The following is a 23,940-nucleotide window of genomic DNA, read 5'->3' as shown; positions in this document are numbered from 1 at the left end:
ACTGCATCCAAACACCTAAAACGTGCCCACAACAACTCCCATGACACTCCAATCAGAGTGCAGCCATCCTGCACGTCTTAATACTTGCCACCCAATTGCCACTAAAGTCAAATGTTCATTTGACTTTAGTCTCCGTTTGCTTGAGACTCCGACACAGGCGCATCTACTTGCTACTACGAATTCATTCCTGGACACAACATATTTTCATTAATAGTCCTATGCTTTATTGTGTGACTGTTTAGAGGTTGTAAGAGCTAAACTACGCTGATTGGGAGTTGCAATGTATCAAGGATGCCTGCCTGTAAATTTTATTTGCTGCTTGACAGCGTGGAAAGTAGACAGTCTCAGAGACTGTACTATTGCAAACTATACCAGTGTCCCTAATCTGCATAGACTCTACCCAGAACTCTTCAGTGTCCCTAATCTGCATAGTCTGTTCTTAGAATTCTTTGGTGTTCTCTATCTGTATAGATTGCACTTAGAATCCTTCAAAGTTCCTAATTTGCATATACTGGACTCAATGTTTCTTTAGTGTACTTCACTGTTTATATTTTGCTTAAGGTTGATTCCTGTAAGTACAAAGATACTCTTGAAAGAGAAGGAAAGTGTACAAGTAGGTTGAAAGTCAGTGGTAGTAAATTATGTAAAGCAAGATATAGGCTTTTAGTTAGTAGCTTGCTTTAGTTCCCAAACTGTGTGCCGTGGCACCCTAGGGTTAGGGATGGCCATTGGTAGGGTGGCCATTGATGGTTACCATCGATGGGCCCTTTGGTGATTACCATCAATGCTACACATCTCTGCTGTGTGGGCATGACGGGACACAGGCCAATAAAAAATGGAGGTGGGTCTTAATAAAACATCAATGGTCAATGGCCATCCCTACCTGGGGTGCCTGGGACACTTACAGGGGTGCCTCAGGTTGGTAGTACAGCACCAAATCAAGTTATTTATTGTCAATGCAATGTAAATATATGGACAAACAGAAGCACAAACCTGTCCTCCACCTCATACCTGGACCTAAGGATGACAGGTAAGCACAATATACTTTACTTTACTAAAAATTTTTCTGAATCTATCAATAACAAATTAAACTTAAGGGTCCCGAGGTAACAATGCTGGTACTTTAGGGCACTGTGATTCCAAAAAATGTAGTAAAGTGAAGTAAATTGGGAACCACTGCCTTAGCTCATACTGTATACTGTATCTAGACTTCTTCTGTGATTCAATGGGGGCGATTCAATTGTTTAGCTGGCAGCTATTTTTTAAATGTGCCCAATGGAGCAATTCAATTGTTGCTGTGTCTGAGCTGCCGACACTGGCAGTAGGGCTCAAACAAAATGTGCGAGAAACCCATGGTTAGGGATGGCCGTCGGTGGGGTGTCCATCAATGGTTACAATTGATGGGTCCATTGGTGATTACCGATGGCACAAAAACCAACTATGGTGAACCATTGATGGTTTGCACCCCTTGATGGCCATCGCTCCTGGGGACACGGCGGGCCGTGGACCAAAAAAAAACCGGGATGGGGTAAAAAAACATTGGCTTCCATCTATCCATTTATCTATGACAGAAAGCCATTGCCTCTCTGCCATTGATGGCAAAATCATTGACCATCGATAGTTAACCATCAATGATAGCTAACTATCGATGGTCGATGGCCATCCCTAATACATAAGTTCCTTTTGAAAAAAACCCTGAGAGACGCATCAAGTCTCTATATTTGACTGCACTGCATTCCTGTTTATTCATCACCTATGTTTATTTGGCTTTGCTGTCTACACCTGTTCCCACAGAGACTGCAATTGGAGCAGCTCGCTTACTTCCACTTATGTTGGGATCAAGCTGGTCATGGTAATTAAATATGAAGGTGTGTGTGGTACAAAGTTTCCATCACTTGCCATGACTTTGTGGTTCCGGCAGGTGAGAGCGTGTAGTGACAATGCTCTGGTAATGGCTCTTCTCACATCGTGAGAGCTCTAATCCTTCGAACATCTAAGGACCCTCTTACAAGAGGTAATATTTTTCAGCAACAATACTTACATCCGATGGTATATTTTTAGATATATATATATATTAGGGGTGAGCGGGTTCGGATTTCTGAAATCCGAACCCCCCCGAGCCCCCCCCGATCCGAGGCCGATTCGAGTCAGGCTCGACTTTTCCCGCCTGACTCGGATCTGAAATCGAGGCAAAACGTCATCATCCCGCCTTCCGGGTCTCGCGGGTTTTGGATTCTTTATAAGGTACCCGCATCGGCGCCATTTTCTCACTCGGCTGTGGACAGTGAAGAGAGAGGGTGGGAGTTAGGGCTGGCTGGGCTGTGTAGTGTAGTGTTGTGCTGTGCTGCGCTGTGCTGCTGTTGTCCATAGGGGCTGTGGGCCTGATTCAGAGCCGCTCGTAAGCGGCCGCTCGTTCGCTCCGAGCAATGTTTGCACAACTGCACATGCGTATGGATCGTAATACGCATGCGCGAACCAGTCAGTGCGGCCAAAAATTGTTTGTTCGCTAAATAGCGAATGCCTGCTATTTTGAGTGACATGAGGAGGCGTATGTGGGTGGTAACAGGGGAAGGTGCTTGAAAACGGGGAGTGGAGATGCGAACGCAGGCGTGCTTAAAGGTCAAAACGGGTGTTTTATGGGTGTGCATAATTAATACAGCAGCGTCATTGACCACGTCACTGGTTTATTTTATAGTCAGAACTGCTCGCAAGATTGCGGTAGCCACAAGGATAGCGAGCAGTTCATATGCTGGTCGATGTACTCGATTAATCTAATAAATAGCGGACATGACGTAGGATGCGAGTGGCCAGGGGGCGTAGCTTTCCAAAAAACGGCCGCTTATTTTGTTCGCTATTTCAGACCTAGAGGTGTGAACAGACCGCAAAGAGCGAACGGTTCATTTGAATAGCCACCCCTTTTTTATGAACAAGCGAGCGCAAATAGCATCCGGCTTTGAATCAGGCCCTGTGTCCACTCCTCCAAAGTCCATAGGGGCTGGCTGGCTGTGTTGTGCACTCAGTTGTCCATAGGGGCTGTGTCCACTCCAAAGTCCTGTGCAGTGTCCCAGTCCTAAAGGGGTGCTGTAGTGTTGTCCAGGGGGTGCTCTGTCCATCAGGGGTGCTCCCCCCAAGTGCAAAAAAAATAAATATTTTTTCTGTGTTTGTGAATTGTGTGCACAGTAGCCGCACGTGCATCAACAAAGTAGTGCAAAGTGTGCGCCTGTGTCATAAGTAAAGGGCCGGCTGGCTTGACCGTTAAAGGGTGCTGTAACCCCCAAAGTGCACTCCAAACAAAATAAAAGATATTTTCTGTGTTTGTGAAATGTGTGCACTGTGGCTGCACGTGCATCAACAAAGGAGCAGCGCCAAGCGTGCACCTGTGTCCCATTAGTAAAGGGCTGGCTGGTTTGTCCATTAAAGGGTGCTGTAACCCCCAAAGTACACTCCAAACAAAATAAAAAAATAATTTCTGTGTTTGTGAATTGTGTGCACTGTGGCTGCACGTGCATCAACAAAGGAGCAGCGCCAAGCATGCGCCTGTGTCCCATTAGTAAAGAGCCGGCTGGCTTGTCCGTTAAAGGGTGCTGTAACCCCCAAAGTACACTCCAAACAAAGAAAAAAATATTTTCTGTGTTTGTGAATTGTGTGCACTGTAGCCGCACGTGCATCAACAAAGTAGTGCCAAGCGTGCGCCTGTGTCATAAGTAAAGGGCCGTCTGGCTTGACCGTTAAAGGGTGCTGTAACCCCCAAAGTACACTCCAAACAAAATAAAAAAATATTTTCTGTGTTTGTGAATTGTGTGCACTGTGGCTGCACGTGCATCAACAAAGGAGCAGCGCCAAGCGTGGGCCTGTGTCCCATTAGTAAAGGGCCGGCTGGCTTGTCCGTTAAAGGGTGCTGTAACCCCCAAAGTACACTCCAAACAAAATAAAAAAATATTTTCTGTGTTTGTGAATTGTGTGCACTGTGGCTGCACGTGCATCAACAAAGGAGCAGCGCCAAGCGTGCACCTGTGTCCCATAAGTAAAGGGCCTGCTGGCTTGTCCATTAAAGGGCACTGTAACCCCCAAAGTACACTCCAAACGACAAAAAAAATATTTTCTGTGTTTGTGAATTGTGTGCACTGTAGCCTCATGTGCATCAACAAAGTAGTGCCAAGCGTGCGCCTGTGTCATAAGTAAAGGGCCATCTGGCTTGACCGTTAAAGGGTGCTGTAACCCCCAAAGTGCACTCCAAACAAAATAATAAAATATTTTCTGTGTTTGTGAGTGCCTTAGCCGCACGTATATATCAATATAACATAAATGGAGGACCAAACTTTCTCCGATAAAATTAAATAGGGAAAGATCAAGAACCACTTCCTCCTAGTGCTGTTGCTGCTGCTGGGAGTTGTTCATCATCCCAGAGAGGAAGTAGGAACACCACTACTTTTACTAAACAATTGACCCTCCAACAGTCCCTAGCGAGGAGGATGAAGTATGACAGCAGACATCCTGAAGCAAAATGTATAACTGAGGCCTTGACTGCTATGTTGGTGTTAGACGTGCATCCGGTATCCGCCATTAGTGCAGTGGGATTTAGACAATTGATGGAGGTAGTGTGTCCCCGGTTCCAAATCCCGTCTAGATTCCACCTGCGTCCTCAAAGCAGCAGTGCCAAGCATGCGTCTGTCTGTTAAAGGGTGGTGTATACCTCAAAGTGCACTCCACAAACAATAAAAAGATTCTTTTTTGTTTGTCTTTGTGAATTGTGTGGGCTGTAGCCACTCCTGCATCCTCAAAGCAGCAGCGACAAGCGTGCGTCTGTCTGTTAAAGGGTGGTGTAACCCTCAAAGTGCGCTCCACAAAGAATAAAAAAATTCTTCTTTTTTTTTCTGTCTTTGTGAATTGTGTGGGCTGTAGCCGCACCTGCATCCTCAAAGCAGCAGTGACAAGCGTGCATCTGTCTGTTAAAGGGTGGTGTAACCCTCAAAGTGCACTCCAACCAAAATAAAATAATCTTCTTTTTTTCTGTGTTTGTGTGTGAAATGTATGCGCAGTAGCCGCACCTGCATCCTTAAAGCAGCAGTGACAAGCGTGCGTCTGTCTGTTAAAGGGTGGTATAACCCTCAAAGTGCGCTCCACAAAAAATTAAAAAATCTTTTTTTTCTGTCTTTGTGAATTGTGTGGGCTGTAGCCACACCTGCATCCTCAAAGCAGCAGCGACAAGCGTGCGTCTGTCTGTTAAAGGGTGGTGTAACCCTCAAAGTGCTCCAAAAAATAAAAAACTTTTTTTATGTGTTTGTGACTTGTGTGCGATGTAGCCGCACGTGCATCAACACAGTAGCAGCGCCAAGCGTGCACCTGTGTCATAAGTAAAGGGCCGGTTTGGACATCTGGTCCGGACTGAAGGAAGTGCCAACAATTTCTGCCAAGTCTACTGTCACTGCATATGATACTGTCCTCAAAGCAGCAGCGACAAGCGTGCGTCTGTCTGTTAAAGGGTGGTGTAACCCTCAAAGTGTGCTCCACAAACAATAAAAAAATTCTTCTTTTTTTTCTGTCTTTGTGAAATGTGTGGGCTGTATCCACACCTGCATCCTTAAAGCAGCAGCGACAAGCGTGCGTCTGCCTGTTAAAGGGTGGTGTAACCCTCAAAGTGCGCTCAACAAACAATAAAAAAATTCTTCTTTTTTTTTCTGTCTTTGTGAATTGTGTGGGCTGTAGCCGCACGTGCATCCTTAAAGCAGCAGCGACAAGCGTGCGTTTGTCTGTTAAAGGGTGGTGTAACCCTCAAAGTGTGCTCCACAAACAATAAAAAAATTCTTCTTTTTTTTCTGTCTTTGTGAAATGTGTGGGCTGTAGCCGCACCTGCATCCTTAAAGCAGCAGCGACAAACGTGCGTCTGTCTGTTAAAGGGTGGTGTAACCCTCAAAGTGCGCTCCACAAGCAATAAAAAAATTCTTCTTTTGTTTTCTGTCTTTGTGAATTGTGTGGGCTGTAGCCGCACCTGCATCCTCAAAGCAGCAGCGTCAAGTGTGCGTCTGTCTGTCAAAGGGTGGAGTAACCCCCAAAGTGCGCTACACAAACAATAAACAAATTCTTCTTTTGTTTTCTGTCTTTGTGAATTGTGTGGGCTGTAGCCGCACCTGCATCCTCAGAGCAGCAGTGACAAGTGTGCGTCTGTCTGTTAAAGGGTGGTGTAACCCTCAAAGTGCTCCAAAAAATAAAAAACTTTTTTTATGTGTTTGTGACTTGTGTGCGATGTAGCCGCACGTGCATCAACACAGTAGCAGCGCCAAGCGTGCACCTGTGTCATAAGTCAAGGGCCGGTTTGGACATCTGGTCCGGACTGAAGGACGTGCCAACAATTTCTGCCAAGTCTACTGTCACTGCATATGATACTGTCCTCAAAGCAGCAGCGACAAGCGTGCATCTGTCTGTTAAAGGGTGGTGTAACCCTCAAAGTGTGCTCCACAAACAATAAAAAAATCCTTCTTTTTTTTCTGTCTTTGTGAAATGTGTGGGCTGTATCCACACCTGCATCCTTAAAGCAGCAGCGACAAGCGAGCGTCTGTCTGTTAAAGGGTGGTGTAACCCTCAAAGTGCGCTCCACAAACAATAAAAAAATTCTTCTTTTTTTTTCTGTCTTTGTGAATTGTGTGGGCTGTAGCCGCACCTGCATCCTTAAAGCAGCAGCGACAAGCGTGCGTTTTTCTGTTAAAGGGTGGTGTAGCCATCAAAGTGTGCTCCACAAACAATAAAAAAATTCTTCTTTTTTTTTTCTGTCTTTGTGAAATGTGTGGGCTGTAGCCGCACCTGCATCCTTAAAGCAGCAGCGACAAACGTGCGTCTGTCTGTTAAAGGGTGGTGTAACCCTCAAAGTGCGCTCCACAAACAATAAAAAAATTCTTCTTTTGTTTTCTGTCTTTGTGAATTGTGTGGGCTGTAGCCGCACCTGCATCCTCAAAGCAGCAGCGTCAAGCGTGCGTCTGTCTGTCAAAGGGTGGAGTAACCCCCAAAGTGCGCTCCACAAACAATAAACAAATTCTTCTTTTGTTTTCTGTCTTTGTGAATTGTGTGGGCTGTAGCCGCACCTGCATCCTCAAAGCAGCAGCGACAAGCGTGCGTCTGTCTGTTAAAGGGTGGTGTAACCCTCAAAGTGCGCTCCACAAACAATAAAAAAATTCTTCTTTTTTTTTTCTGTCTTTGTGAATTGTGTGGGCTGTAACCGCACCTGCATCCTCAAAGCAGCAGCGACAAGCGTGCGTCTGTCTGTTAAAGGATTACATCGGTGACAGCATCCAAGTAGGCATGTCAGACAGTCCGTACATGTACTGGCAGGAAAAAGAGGCAATTTGGAGGCCCCTGTACAAACTTGCTCTATTTTACCCCCCCTCCAGTGTGCACTCCGAAAGAGTGTTTAGTGCAGCCGGGAACCTTGTCAGCAAAAGGCATAGGAGGTTGCTTCCACATAATGTGGAGAAGATGATGTTCATAAAAATGAATTATCAACTCTTCCAGGGAGACCACCCTCCAGAACGTACAGAAGGACCTGTGGTGGTGGATTCCAGTGGGGACGAATTAACACTCTGTGAGGATGAGGATGTACACAACACTGAAGAGGGTGAGGAATCGGTGAATGAGGAGGATGAGGATGACATCTTGCCTCTGTAGAGCCAGTTTGTGCAGGGCCAGATTAATTGCCAGCTTGTTTTGTGGGGGCCCAAACGAACCAATCATTTCAGCCACAGTCGTGTGGCAGACCCTGGCGCTGAAATGATTGGTTTGTTAAAGTGTGCATGTCCTGTTTATACAACATAAGGGTGGGTGGGAGGGCCCAAGGACAATTCCATCTTGCACCTCTTTTTTTTCTTTGCATTATGTACTGTTTGGTGCCTAGTTTTTCAAACTGCCATCCTGTCTGCCACTGCAGTGTCACTCCTAGATGGGCCACTCGTGTCGCTTAGCATAGTCATCCATCTACCTCGGTGCAACCTTTTGGACATAAAAATACTATTGTGAGGTGTGAGGTGTTCAGAATAGACTGGAAATGAGTGGAAATTAAGGTTTTTGAGGTTAATAATAGCATAGGAGCAGAAAAATCAACACATTCTGTGATTTTAGCTGTTTTTATGCTTTTTAAAAAAAAAATACTGATCCAAAACACAAAACCCAGAACCCAAAACACGGAAGGGTGGTTTTGGCAAAACCAATCCAGATCCAAAACACGAAGAAAGATCTAGATCCAAAACCAAAACACAAAAAGTGGCCGGTGCACACCCCTAATATATATATATATATATATATATATATATATATATATATATATATACAGCCATGGCCAAAAGTTTTGAGAACGACACAATATTGGTTTTCACAAAGTTTGCTGCTTCGGTGTTGTTGGACCTTTATGTCAGATGTTACTATGGTATACTGAAGTAAAATTAAAAGCATTTCATAAGTGTCAAAGACTTTTATAGACAATTACATTAAGTTTATGCAAAGAGCCAATATTTGCAGTGTTGACCCTTCTTTTTCAAGACCTATGCAATTCGTCCTGGCATGCTGTCAATTAACTTCTGGGCCACATACTGACTGATGGTCGCCCATTCTTGCCTAATAAATGCTTGGAGTTTATCAGAATTTGTGGGTTTATGTTTGTTCTCCCGCCTCTTTAGGATTGACCACAAGTACTCAATGGATTAAGGTCTGGGGAGTTTCCTGGCCATGGACCCAAAATTTTGATGTTTTGTTCCCTGAGCCACTTATACCCCTTTCAGATATACAACCCGGGAAATTTCCTGCTCAGACCCAGGAATTTCTCCTGTGCAAATTCCCGAGTATTTGGTCGAGACCCCCCTTTCACACTGTAGTGTCTAGCCAGGAAATTCCCAGGTAGACCCATTTCAGATAAGAGCAGGGTTTTTCTACTTACCTGCTTCTTCTCTGCCGTCTGCTCCTCCTAGCCTATTCCCTCTCTGGCTAATGATGATGATGTCATCATTCAGCTGCCGGAAACCGGACAATCATAATGCAGATTTTTTTTTTTTAATTATTATTATTTTTTTTATTTCTTTTAATTCCCTGGTGGTCCAGTGGGAGTGCGGGTGGCCTGCTATGGCTGGGACCAGTCGGCGGTATCCAGCGCTGGTGTCCCCAGTGTCCGTCTGGGATCTTGTGTCGCTGATACAGCGACCGGCGTGGCGGGCAGCCCGCTGTGGCAGAGACCCGCCGGCGGGTGTCCCCACTGTCCGGCTGGGGTTCTCTGTGTACACAGCCGGCCGGCACTAGGGGTGGTGAGCAGCAGCGCTGAGTGTCCTATAGGACGCTCTGTGCTGTCACCTCCATGTGAAAGCTGTTTGGTGCTGCCCGGGAGTAGTAAATTCCCAGGTAGCACCATTCAGACAGAAGCAGGGTAATTTCCTGAGACTTAAGTCCCAGGAAAAACCCTGGTCGATTGAAGGGGCGGCTACCCGGGAACATGTTCTCGGGTAGGTACCTTTCATACAGACGCGGCTACTTGGGAATTTGGCTGAGGCAGGCCAAATTCCCGGGAATCTCAAGATGTCTGAAAGGGGTATTAGTTATCACTTTTGCCTTATGGCAAGTTGCTCCATCCTGGAAAAGGTATTGTTCGTCATCAAACTGTTCTTGGATGGTTGGGAGATATTGCTCTTGGAGGATATTTTGGTACCATTCTTTATTCATGGCTGTGTTCCTAAGCAAAATTGTGAGTGAGCCCACTCCCTTGGCAGAGAAGCAACCCCCACACATGAATAGTCTCAGGATGCTATACTGTTGGAATGACACAGGGCCAGTGGAGGCTCCTACCCTTTTTGATGAGGGGGACTGCCGCCGCTGAAAATGACAGGCAAGGTCACTCACCACCGGCTCTTGCCTCCTTGCCGAGTCCCGGTGCCTGCAAAATTGGTCTGTCAGGTGCCGGGACCTGCACATGCGCACTAGCGGGAGGGAGCTGCACATGCGCATGTCACTGGCTTCCAAAGGGCTGCATTGTCTGCAGCCCCAAGGAGCCGGTTAGGGCTGGTGGAAAGGCAGAGTAGCGGCTGCCTCCTGGAAGCCGCTCTCTGCTAATAGCAGCCCGGACTGGCATTCCCAGGGGGAGGAGACACCTCTCCCTGGGGCTGCCTGTTGTACATGTTACTGGAAGGTGGAGCTTCCAATAGGAAGCCACTGCCAGTCACAGTGTAGAGAGTGCAGTCACAGACTGCATTGACTACACTGAGGAGGTGGATTTTGCTGGGGGGTTGCAGACATGCAGCCCCTAGGCAAAACCTGCCACTGCACTGGACAGATGGTAACGATCACCTTTCCTTTTCCGGACAAGCGTTTTTCCAGATGCCCCAAACAATCTGAAAGGGGATTCATCAGAGAAAATAACTTTACCCCAGTCCTCAGCAGTCCAATCCTCTGTACGCCACAGCATAGCACGACTGGCATATGGAGTGGCTCCACTGGACATGCGAAAGAGATCCCATTGTGTCACACATTGTAACCCGCAGACCAGGCAGCCACCACAGTGCCGACAGTGCCGCAAGTGTGCACCTTAAAATGCACAATCAGTTTGTAATACAGGGATCTCATTTTTAAACAGAGCCCGCTACTAGTTTATAAAGTCATGAAATCACTATAGTGTCTGGGACAGCACCAACAGTGCTGACAGTGCCACAAGTGTGCATTTTACAATGCACAGTCAGTTTGTAATACAGAGACCTCACTTTTTAAAAGAGCCTGCTACTAGTTTCTAAAATCATGAATCCACTATAGTGTCGGGGACAGCACCAACAGTGCCGCAAGTGTGGGTTTAAAAGTGTACAGTCAGTTTGTAATACAGAGATGCCTCTTTCAAACAGCATGCTACTAGTCCCTAAAGTGAAATCACTATAGTGTCTAAGTCTGGGAAGCAATGTGTGTGACTCCCGACTCACTGGGCATGTGTAGTACTATGATCCTCCATACGCCACAGCATAGCGTGACTGGCATATGGAGAGGCTCCACTGGGCATGCGCCAGAGATCCCATTGTGTCACACATTGCAACCCCCAGATCTGGCAGCCACCACAGCACTTAAATGCCGACAGTGCCGCAAGTGTGTGCCTTAAAATGCACAATCAGGTTGTAATACAGACACCTCACTTTTAAACAGAGCCTGATACTTGTTTCTAAAATCATGAAATCACTATAGTGTCTGGGACAGCGCCAACAGTGCCGCAAGTGTGCGTTTTAAAATGCACACTCAGTTTGTAATACAGAGACTTCACTTTTAAACAGAGCCCACTTCTAAAGTCATGAAATCACTAGTCTGGGACAGTGCCGACATTGACGCAAGTGTGCAGCTTCAAATGCACAGCCAGTGTGTTATACAGAGCTGTATGTGCGTGTGAAATATTTTATATAAAAGTACAGGACTCACACACTTAATGATTTAAAACTTTATTAGACATTCTTTTACAGCCTTGATTCCATTGGGAAAATGCAGTACTATATTGTACAGAATCACTTCTTCTATCAGCCAATCATTGGGCGGTGATACAGAAAATGCATTGGAAATCAGAAACATGCGCTGTGTAGTTTAGGAAAATTGACACCTGGTGGAAAAAAAGTTTTATTACACATTATGACTTTTTTCCAGTGCTACGCTATGTTCCATTACGTAACATTCTGTGTGGTGCGACTCATGGCGTAGTGAGTGGCGTGAGCTGCTTGGCATGCTACATGGAGTATGGAGAAACAAACTAGCTGGGCACGTCTGTACCTTTTGCAGAATATCAGTCTGTCCCTGAAGTTTTTCCAGGAGAGAAGTTGCTGCCCTTCTTGATACCAGGTCATCCTCCAAAAGTCTTCACCTCACTGTGCGTGAAGATGCACTCGCACCTGGTTTCTGTTTGACAATATTTTGCATTGGTGTTCTTCTGACAGCTTTTGGATTCTGTGACCACACATAACCATCTTTTCCAAGAATTTCATGACTGTCACCATCTTGCTTAGTGTTCACTCTAGCTCCGGTGGCAGGCAGGGCGCCGGAGCTAGACAGGGCACTTCCGTGTGTGCACATGCCCAAAAAGGGGGCATGGCCATTGAAAAGGGGCATGTCTACAAGACGCATCCCAATTTCGTCACTCTTGGGGGCATGCCCGGCACTGACGGACATGCTGGGCAGCCCCCAAGCACTGCAGACAGGGAGAATAGATGCTGGGCGCAAGCGCCCGGCATCTACCCTCTGGCAGTGACCGGGTCACCGCACATTTTCCCACCCGCGGGACACTGCGACTCACGGGTGAAGACGACACCCGCAGGCTGTGAGGGCAGGGCCCTTTTTGCCCTCCTTCTGGAGGGCAGGATGCTTTTTGGCCTCTAGAAGGAGGGAAGGGTGCTGCGCCCCGCTAATACAGCCTAGTGGGAACACTATTGCTCCTCCTCCAAATCTGATTCACTTGCACTTAGGGCCTGACTCAGCTTCAGACGGAATAGCTAAGCTGGCCATCGCAGCTGCAAGGAAGAAGCCAGTAAATCTCAGTCAGCTGACAGAGATCCTGGCCTCTGTCCTTTCCCCCAACGATGGCAACATGCCTCCATTTCAGGAAACGGAGGCCATTGCCCATCCCCTCCCCCCCAAAATGGCAGCAGACTTTCAATCACTGACAGCCAACTGCCAGTTTACATCTGGGCTCGCAGACCCATTCTGCACTTGTGCAGAATGGGTCTGGTGCCTGCGCAGATTCCCGGATATTGGGAATCTGCGTTCAGCACTGCAGTAACCTACACTGCTGAATTAGGGCCTGATTCAGAGCCACTCGTAAGCGGCTGCTCGTTCGCTCCGAGCGATGTTTGCCCAACTGCGCATGCGTACGGATCGTTATATGCATGCGTGAACCAGTCAGTGCGGTCGAAATTCATGTGCTCACAAAATACCTGATAATTTGAGTGACAGAAAGAGGCGTATGTGGGTGGTAACAGGGGAAGGTGCTTGAAAACGGGAGTGGAGATCCGATCGCAGGCGTGCTTAAAGGTCAAAATGGGCGTTTTATGGGTGTGCATAATTAAAACAGCAGCGTCATTGACCATGTCACTGGGTTATTTTATAGCCAGAACTGCACGCAAAATTGTGGTAGCAAAAACCAACCACAAGAATAGTGTGCAGCTCATACCCTGGTCGATGTACTCGATTAATCTAATAAATAGCGGACATGACGTAGGATGCGAGCGGCCAGGGGGCGTAGTTTCCCAAAAAACGACCGCAAGTTTGGTTCGCTTGTTCAGACCTAGAGGCGTGAACAGACCGCAAACAGCGAACGGTTCATTTGAATAGCCACCCCTATTTTCTAGACGAGCGAGCGCTAATTGCGTCCGGCTCTGAATCAGGCCCTTAGGCCCTTAATTCACTGTGGTTGTCTGATTCTTCATTGGGTTCGGGGTCACTTTCATTTCAGCTCAAACCATCTTCAATATCATCCTCATCTTCACTGTCAAGGTCACTTAAAATCACTTGACAATCCCTGTCTTTTCACCATTGTGTTACTCAGTGCACTTCACAGAACCTCAAATTAAGAGAAAAATATTTATATCACATTGAAGGTACTACTAGGTTCATTTGTTCCCAAATGGAAATAAACATAAATAAAAAATAAACAGAAAGACACAAAAACTAGCGAATGTGTGCCACATTGTTAGGAAGGCCTTACGAAAAACTACATGAAAGGCGAGGTCACTAATTGTGATAGTTTAAAAAAAACATGGGTCAAAGAGGAATGGGTCACAGAGACCCCATGGTACCACATCAGGGTTAATTATCGCCGCCAACTCAACGATTGAATCGCACCCTTTGTACCCTGTATTCTTCAGGGTTCCTAATATGCATAGGCTTTACTATGGATGGGCAGCAGAATCTGCTCATCAAATGGTGGGACAGGGGGCCTGATTCAGAGCCGGACGCTCTGACCAGAGCGCTCGCTCTGAATCAGGGCCCTCCTACATGAAAATGGAGCGTCCTCCTGGACGCTCGCATAGCTGTGGGTGACCACCCACAGCTTATACGGGCGTCCATGATGATGGTCGCGATGGTCAAGACCATCATGACCATCGGGCTTGCGATGGAGACCCTGCGGTAGGGTCTCGCTGCCGCAAGCCCTGGAGTGATTTTGGCTCTATCAGAGCCAAAATCACTCCCACTGACATCACTAGTGATGTCAGTGGGGCCGGCTTCAGACGGTAGGCGTTCCCATGGGAATGCCTCCGTCTGGCAGCCATGCCCCCGGCACGCCCACCAAAGGGGGCGTGCTGTCAATCAACATCGTCGCTAGCCGGGTCTCGCGCATGCGCACGACGGAGCTCCCTCCATTGTGCGCATGCGCAGTTGGGTAACATCGACCCGTTTGCGAGCGTCCTGCGCTCGCGAGCAGGTCTGAATGACCCCTAGGGTTCCACCAACGAATGTTGCGATGCAATGGAAAATCCGTTGCAATGATTTGTGTATCCATGTTTATCCAAGGGATGCCCTCCACTGATAGAGCCCATAGATAGAAAATACAGACGGAATCATCAATGGGATTAAACTATGCAATGGTGGTACCATTGATGGTCCCTTCCGGCTGTGGCGCAGGGCTACAGTCTAATAGCATTGCAGTGCAAGTGTGGTAAAAAAAAAACATCAACTTCACAGCTACCATCGATGGTGGGCACTATCTATCATCAGTGGGTACCCATTGATGGTTTCTAAACATCGATGATCAATGCCATCCCTAAATTATCCTAATTTGCGCATATGCAATACCCCACAGCAGGACTGGGGCCTGGATAGAAGCCAGGTTGTCTATCACTGGAGGAAGTGGAGCAGCTGCAGAAACAGGATGCTGCCACTACAACCAGTGACCTGAGTGATGCCAAGACATAGACATGTACGACAGTGTCAAGCAGACAGTCACTACTAATGTCACTGACAACAATCACAGTAACTCTCACAATCTCAAAAAGATTGAGTTACTGCTGCAGGGATGAGGGCTCTGCCCTGATTGGCTTTCTGAGACAGTGAGAACCAAGCAGAGCTAGCAATGTGCACTGTTGCCTAGCAGCAACCTAAAGAGGGGAGGGACTGGAGCATACTTGCCAACCCTCCCGCATCTTGCGGGAGGCTCCCGTTTTTCTGAAAAGCCTCCCGCTGCCCTACAAAACTAATGAATCCCCCGCATTCCCCACAGCTCCTTGTGAAACCCGGACTGCGCATGCGCAGGTCCGGATGTGACAGGGACAGGACATGAGTCACATGACTATTTCCCCTTCGTGCTAGCAGTATGCCTGCCTGGCCATGCAGTTGCACCGCAGGGTTGTGGGTAACGTTTGCCGCCTCCTCCAGCAAGCAGAGCCACCTGTGTGACTGTCAGTGCAGGGAGAGACATCAGTTCTCTCTTGCTACAGCAGGGACAGCAGCTGTTACATCTTCTCCCACCTGCCTAAACAAGTAAGTAATAGTAGTAGTGCTCAGGTGGCGTGTGACCTGTGATGGGAGCTGCGCTGTGGGCTGGCATAGAGATAACCGGGCGGGGGAGGGATGGGGAGCAGGACAGGAGAGCAGTACTGCAGCTATAACAGACGGATTGAGTGGGAGGGGGGGGGGGCAGAGTAAAGGGCCCCCTCTAATAGGCCCCACCAACCTTTGATTATTCAACTTAGAATCTTTTAACAATTTAAAAATGAGAGGAAGAGGGAGAAGTCGGAGCAGGAGGGGCGTGGCTACACGGCAGGGGACGGGTCTACATGGCACTGTATGTGCAGCAGGATACAAGCAGTATGAGGGAGAGGAGCACTGCAGAAAGTGTGCACTGTGTAAGGTACTAAAAGGGAGGGGGGACACTGTGTATAAGTGTGTGTGACAGTATGTGTGTGTGGGAGTGTGAGACTGTATGTATATGTGTGTGACTGCCTCTCTTCCCCCCCAATGCTAGGGGCCACCTCACCCTGCAAAGCAGCAGGCATTGATGGCAGCTGTAATTATTACAGTTTTGGTGCCCATGTCACACTGTTACACCCCCAATAACACTGAGAGGAAGCATCCTATATACAACTTCCCCATGCCAGGATCGCCTCACCCAGCAGGAGGCAGTGCTGGCAGCTGTGATTATTATCCTGCTTTTGCCATGTTGGACCTATTAAATCCAACTATACTGAGGTCAGCTGCCAGCTCCCTCCTGCACCTCCTATGCCCCCCTCCCCACCAATGCCAGGGATCACCTCACCATGCAAGAGTCATTGCTGGCACTAGAATTATCACCTTGCTGGTGCCCATGTTAAACTATTACACCACAATACTACTATGATCAGCTACCAGCATTCTACTGCCCCTCCATACCCCTCTACCCTGCCCAGCTGCTCTTAGTACTAGAGTTTTTACCTACCAATACAGGACACACCTCTGAGTGGAAATATATATGCCCATAGGTGGAGCTAGATACGCATGTGGGGCAGAGCATGACACATCCTCTCAATGGCGCACCGCGCAGCACATTCTACTAACAAATATAATCTCCCTGAAACTAGTTTTCAAAAGTTAGCAAGTATGGACTGGAGCAGTCATGTCTGAGGTAAACAGAGTGAGATACAGTAGCTTACAATGGGCCAAGATGCCCTCATGCAGAGAGCTGCGGCATGTAAGGAACCAGGGGTGGTGCAGCTCACAGCATTTAAAAACAAGGTAACCATCTGAACATCATCGAATCATTACCATTCAATGGTGATAACATCAGAGTGCTGCCATCGAATGGTAAAAACACTACCACCAACAGAAAAACATTGATGTCCATCCCTAGACTATACCCAGAATCCATCAGTGTTCTTAATTTACATAACTAAAAATAAAAATGGAGCACTAAGCCTGAACCAGTTGATAAGTCAATAAAATATTTTTTTAAGCATCAATTAAAAAACATATAATATCTACACCTATACCGTATCAATTGCACTGGGTCAAAGTGTGTAAAATAGCCTAATATGTAGAAAATGCACCAATGTAATAGAAATATCAGCATACAGCATTTATATGGTTCTCTGGTCCATTAATATAGCGTTGATGACTTGATGCACAATATATGGATGTGAGTATTATAGTGATTTGTCCGTGCAGACTCTATAGAAATAATTCCACCTGTTACTCCGCTGTTTCTAAATATCCAATATTCATATGAATACATAGTTTTGCTGATAATATTGCTTAGACAATGTAGCTAATGCTTAATAGCAGTCTAAGGGCCTGATTCAGAGCCGTTCGCTATTTGTGGTCGTTCGTTCAAAAACAAGGGGTGGCTATTCAAATGATCCGTTCGCAAATTGCAGTCTGTTCCCACCTCTAAGTCTGAACGAGCGAGCAAAACATACGCTCGTTTTTTTGATAAAAACGCCCCCTGGCCGCACGCACCATACGTCATGTCCGCTATTTATTAGATTAATCGAGTACATCGTACAGCGTATGAACTGCTCGCTATTCTTGTGGTTGGTGTTTTCAACCGCTATTTTGCGAGCAGTTCTGAGTTAAAAAAAACCAAGTGACGTGGTCAATGACGCTGCTGTATTAATTATGCACTCCCTTAAAATGCCCGTTTTGACCTTTAAGCACGCCTGCGTTCGGATCTCCACTCCCCGTTTTCAAGCACCTTCCCCTGTTACCACCCACATATGCCTCATTCTGTCACTCAAAATAGCAGGCCCTCGCTATATTGCGTACCAACGATTTTCGGCCGCACTGACTGGATCGCGCATGCGTACTAAAAACCGGAACGAGCGTACTGCCGCTAGCGAGTGGCTCTGAATGAGGGCCTAAATGTATCCAAATCTCCACAATAAAGTGCTGATATTAGGTGCATACAAGGAACACTCTTGTGTTGTCTCTTGCCGCATACTGCCCATATCGGGTATAGGAGAGTATCTTATAACCAAGCTGTAATACTGTGTAGGATGGAAATCCACTGATGTCCTATAGACTACTACTATACCAGGCTGTTCTGTATGTCTTGTGTGGCAGTGGTCCAAGGAGACTAAAGCAGTGTCTAATCGGCTGCAAGTGCAGCACTTACATTGGCAGTAGTACTCCTGCTCTCCGTATGGACCATCAGGCTGCGGCTATTCTCTCTTAAAATGCGGGCAGTAATTGAGACTCCCAGGTAGTCCTGGATGTTCGACTGTCGGTATCAGAAACCTGCAGATGACAATAGTATGCAGCCTTGCATCTTAAGGGGCCTATCCATTAGCAGATGTATTTCTGAGCGATGAAAGACAAAAGATAATTCAGATGACTGTGCTGAACGATATCTGTCATGTACATGACAGATTTTGGCAAATGACGAACGATGAATAATGTGGCATGACATCATTTAGGGAGTGGATTTTTTTGTCTGCAGCGCTCTGTAGCTGCTGCTAATAGCTTTTGTCGTTCGTCGTTTACCGCATATAAACGGCACGATATTGCTAATATCGTACAGCTATATGCGATAATTGACCAACATGTTGGAGAGATGATAGATGCGATTTATCGGCCGTGGGAGTTCGCATCTGTCATCGTTCAGGGCCTATCCATTAGCAGATATAATGAACAGTTGAACGATATATGATCAATCGTTCATATTATCTGCTAATGGATAGGCCCCGGCCGTATTCAATTGCCAGCGAAAAGCCGAGATCGGCGAAAAGTTCTTGCCGGTGACGTCATTTCGCCAGGCGAAAACATTTCTCCGCATTCAATTCCAAAGACTTTTCGTCGGTGCGAAAAGTCTGCGCCTTGTAACCAGTGGGAGAGATTCACCTCTGAAAGGAGGCAGAAAAAAGTGCACAATTGGGGGTTTGGGGTGCAAAGTTGCAGGAACACCCCTGCAGCCTTGGGACAGTCCCCCAAAGGTAAACTGTGTAAAAAAAAAGTTTAAAAAATACTTTACAACACCCCAAAAAAGTACTTTCATTTTGGGTGCGTAAAAAAACAATGTTGGGGGACAAACTTAAAAACTCGACTCCAGGGGGGCCCCCAAGTATGCCCAAGCTTTTTTTTTGATTACAGGTGCATCCTGAAGGTGCGTTTTTTAAAAACACACTTTAGTGATATTTAACCATGCTTATACCCATTTTCATGTTCCCCAAATTTGCTGGGACTACTTATTATTGCAAAAAAAACCTGCTAAATGCTGTTCTTAAGCACTTGTGCAAAGACACTAAATAGCACCAATTGAGAGCATTTAAGCATCCCAAATAATTCCAGCAGGGCTATTCGGGGGTAGCCATAGTGATCCCCCATGTCAGTGCATCTTTTGGGGGGTGTCAGGTTGATTTCCCCAAATCTGACAGAACTTTTCGCTGATTTAAGTTTCGCCGGGACACGTTCTCGGATCCTTTGCAATTTAATAGGGCGAAAAGCGGTGACGAGCGTGATACTTTTCCAGAGGCAAAACTAGCGATGACAGCGAAAACCCTGGCATGTGAAAAGTCCTGGACTTTTTGCCGGTGATTGAATACGGGCCTTAGAGTCAGAAACCTTACCCGGAGAAACGCATCAATCAACTTGCTGCCGCACCATATACTGCACTTGTGTCTAGCTTCTTGGTCTGCCAGCACCTTGGGGGCAGATGTATTAAGCTCTGGAAAGTGATAAAGTGGAGAGTGATAAATGACAAGCCAATCAGCTCCTAACTGTCATTTTTCAAACACAGCCTGTATCAATATATTGGAAATAGTCAGATGGCTCAGTGGGTTAGTGTATGCATGCTCTATGTTCGGGTATGTGTGTTCACTGGTTCAGCTTCAATATGTTGCCTCTGCTTTATATAATGAACCCATAGGGTTACCACTAAGCGCTCATGTATATAGGGATAAAAAATAATAAAAACATTAAAAAAATGTAAAACAATGATAAGAATAGAAAAAATGAGAGTAAGCATCAACAATTAAAATCAAATCTAATAAAATAAAATTAAGAGACACAATGTTTATAGACTTTTGTCCATATTTGTGAGCAGAGAGGCAATTGGAGGTCCGTTTCCCGGTAAACAAGGAGAGTCCACAATTACCATAGGCTGGGCTGTGGTGGCTGCTAGCCCTAACTATCCTTACCTGTAGGTAGCTTGGTGTTCCTGCAGCGTTATTGTTCTCCTCCAGGTGTCTTCGGCGGGGACTTGAATGCCACGGCGGCTTCTGATGATGTCAGACACCAACGGCTCTCCTTGATTCTTGTCTCGTTTGCTTCGGTTTGTGTCTGTAAGGTGCTTTTCTCCAATGTTTCACGTCACTGTGAGCGCTTTATTAAGGATAGTCTGATCATTATGGGGTTGCTCATTATATAGGAAAAACTTTATTGAAAACAATAAAGGCGGAATGGGAAGCATACTTCAAAAAAAGCGGCAACCACATGTTCCTGTATAAGTCTCCAAAATAAAAATAAAATAAAAAAAATTTAAAAATTGTTGTGCTTACTTTAAAAGATAAAAATGAAGTAAAAACGCTATGCTAAAAATGATAGATTGTAAAATATAAAATGGTGGTGTTAAAAAATGTGTAAAAAAGAGGTTCAAATGTTGATACAACTGAATATATGAAGTAGAAATTATTTTCTTAAAGGAATGCTTTCAGCTCAATGTCAATATTTAATCCTTGAGGTTCCATTGTTTTCAATTGGTAGATCCACCTTGTCTCATTTCTTTTTAGGGTTGTTACTAAATCTACTCTCCAATGGGGGGTATCTTTTGAATTCCAATAAATTTGAGGCCAGTTGTATCCATATTAATTTTGTCTGCAAAGTGGGTCGACATGCTGTGAGTTTTCGGTCCTCTTCCTATATTGTAGAGGTGTTCAGCATCATGAATTCTAATTTTTCTTTTTTTTGGCCCACATACGGGATTCCACAGGGGCATTCCAGGAAGTAAATAGCTCCTTCAGTGTCACAAGATAAATTGCCTTTAATTTTCTTTATTTGTGATCCTTGGCTGGAATGTTTGTACAGGTTTTGTATTTGTACTTTGGTTTTTAACCAGGACAGTTCAGACAAAAATAGAAACCTTTATTTGTTGGATAGGGTTTTTTTTTGTATTGGAAGGCATTTTTTGAGGTTCTTTGCTTTCTGGTAAATCGCTTTAGGTTTTTATGGAATCTTCTTTTTTAATTCATTGTCAAGTAGTAATACGTGCCAGTGAGTATTCAGTATTTTTGCTGTCCTTGAAGTTGCCATTATATTGGGTAATAAAGGGGACTTGATCATCTAGTTGTGATGAGTTTTTTGATTGATAAGTGATTAGCTCTTTTCTGTCTAGTTTTGTGACTTTATTCAGTTGCTCTTGTAAGAATGGTTCTTTATTTATAACCCTTCTGTATGAACTTCTTTTGCATTTCCTTACTTTGTGCTTCAAAAATTGGGTCTTCTGTACAATTTCATCTTAATCAACAAAATTGGGCACCAGATATGTTCTCTATCCACTATTGTGGTTACTATTGTATGCCAACACGTTGTTCCCATTATGTTCTTGATGTGGGTTCTTGTGTTGATTTTTCTGTCTTTAATATATATCTTGAGATAAAGGAATATTACCATTTCTGTGCTGTGGAAGTATTTCAATTCTTCCTCTGAGTCATCCCAGATAACAAATATATCATCTATATAATGATGCCATCTGATGATTTTCATCCTGTACTTGTTATTGCTCCAAATATTGCAATCTTCCCACCATGCCACAAATAAGTTGGCATAGCTGTGTGCGAAGGGCATACCCATTGCTGTGCCGCATTTCTGCAAGTAAAAATCTTCCTCATACCAAAAGTAGTTATGTTGTAAAATAAAGTCTATATTGTCCATTATGAAGTTGAATTGTCTGTTTGAAATGTTGGTTTGATTCGACAAATGATGACGGGTTGCTTCACATCCTGCTTCATGATTAATCACCATATATAAGGATTTTTTGTCACTTGTGCAGAGAGTGTAGGTATCTTGCCATTCTATATTGTTCAGGACCTGTAAGATGTTCATTGTGTCTTTGAGAAAACTGTGTTGTTTCCCCACAAAGTCCTGTTGAAAATAATCAATATATTTTGAAAGATTTGCTGTGATTGATCCAATTCCGGAGGCTATTGGTCTTCCTGGTGGGTTGTTTATATCTTAATTTTCTTATAAATTTTTGGGTGTCAATATACACATCAAGTTTGTTAATTTTTGAGTGTGGGGCAAGTTTTCGCCCTTTCTTCAGCACATTTATTTCATCTGGTTTTAAAACCTTGCTTAGGTTAAAGATAGGTTTGTGTTCCTTCAGTCGTCGCAGTTGTTACTTTATTTTTCTTCTTGCCATCCTTGTTCCTCGCTTCCATATTGGGGGTTGTTCTTCATTTTTTGCTGTGCTGATATTACAACATATGGGGGTTTTCCTGAGTCCCACACCATTTCTAAAAAATCGTTATCATCTTCATCTTCACTTTCTATATTATCTTGATAGGTCCATTTTTTGTGATTTCTTCTTTTGTTCTCCCTATTGTTCTTGGCCTTTTTTCTCAACCATCTCTAACAGATCGTGATGGCTTTCTCTTTCTTCTTCCCGTGTGCTTCTGTCCGATGCCTAAATAATTTTTTAAGGAGTTTGTAGGAATTTTTTTCTGACTATGTGAAATTATTTTTGTTGTATGGTTTGTAATTTCTGGAAGTGGCAGATACTTCAGGGTGTTGCTTCAGTAAGGGTTCTCGTCTGTGGGAAGAAGTTTTTTGGTAGGTTTCTTTCTTTTGTGTTTTTTCATTACTCCTCTTTTTCTATATGATCTTTCTTTGTTTTATTTTGATTATGTTTTCTTCTAATATTTCCATTTTCTGACTTGTCATTTCCATCAAGTTTCTATAAGCCTCCATTTTTTGTAGTGGTTCGAACTCATCAATATTCTTTAACAAGAGCTTCCTGTCTTAAATAATTAGGCAGATTAGGTTTTCTGAGCATTTGTCTAAAATCTCATTCCATTTCCTATAAAGGTTTGTGTCAGGAGGTTCAAAAGTTAAATTCTTTTGTATTCTTAATCCTTTGGGAATAATTTCATTTTTGAGGTATTTTGCCAAAGTTGTTGTCTCCCACCATTGTTTAATTTCATTAGTGTAGAGTTTTTCTAGTTTGAGAAATTGGCCACAAAAACATTCATTTTCTGCCTCTGGTTCTGGTCTTATTATGTTTGAGGTCAAAAATATATCTCTAAAGTTTTCTTGCTTCGACCTTTGTTTGGTATGTAGTACATATGCCATGGTGTGTAGCCGCAGCTTACTATAAGTGAGATTTGGTTAGGTATAATGATAACAGTTTGCTGCACTGTGATTCAAAGTAGCTCAGTGAAGGTGAGAGGTAAATTATATAATGAACCCAAAGGGTTCCACTAACTGCTGGTGTATATACTGTTAAAAACAATGTTTATAGACTTTTGTTGATATTTGTGAGCAGGGAGGCAATTCGAGGTCTGGTGCTAATATTCAGCTTCAGCTAAGAAACAGTGACATTACCTCTGTTATTTCAGCTTCCAGGAAAAGAAATAACAAAGTAACAAACTAACCATTGACCAACGAACAAAGATCACTTGGCCAAAGGGTGTAAACTCCTTTAGAGGGATTATTATGGTATTGTATTGATATTCTAGATGATATTTATGTAGCATGTTAGGATATATTGTTGGTTTTAAAGATAGGAATAAGAATTGAACTCACCAGTGAAGGGTTACTTTATTTATAGAGTTTGATTTATTGGAGTGAATATTCTGCCTGTTGCTAAAGAAATGGTGATGTATTGTACAGATTGTATAGAAATACAAGTATCTGAATAGGAAACAGTTACATTGTTAGAAAATATGTTAAATTGTTGAACTGCTAACCCATGTTGCAGTGTAACTTGACACATTTGAATCAGCCCCAGTCCACCTGACACCAGGTGGGTGCTGCACTTATTGCAGCATACAACCTGATAGT

The sequence above is a fragment of the Taudactylus pleione genome, unplaced genomic scaffold (assembly GCF_031769625.1).
Source record: "Taudactylus pleione unplaced genomic scaffold, aTauple2 ptg000062l, whole genome shotgun sequence".
Lineage (NCBI taxonomy): Eukaryota > Metazoa > Chordata > Amphibia > Anura > Myobatrachidae > Taudactylus > Taudactylus pleione.
The sequence above is the reverse complement of the archived record's forward strand: the minus strand, read 5'-3'. Positions refer to the sequence as shown.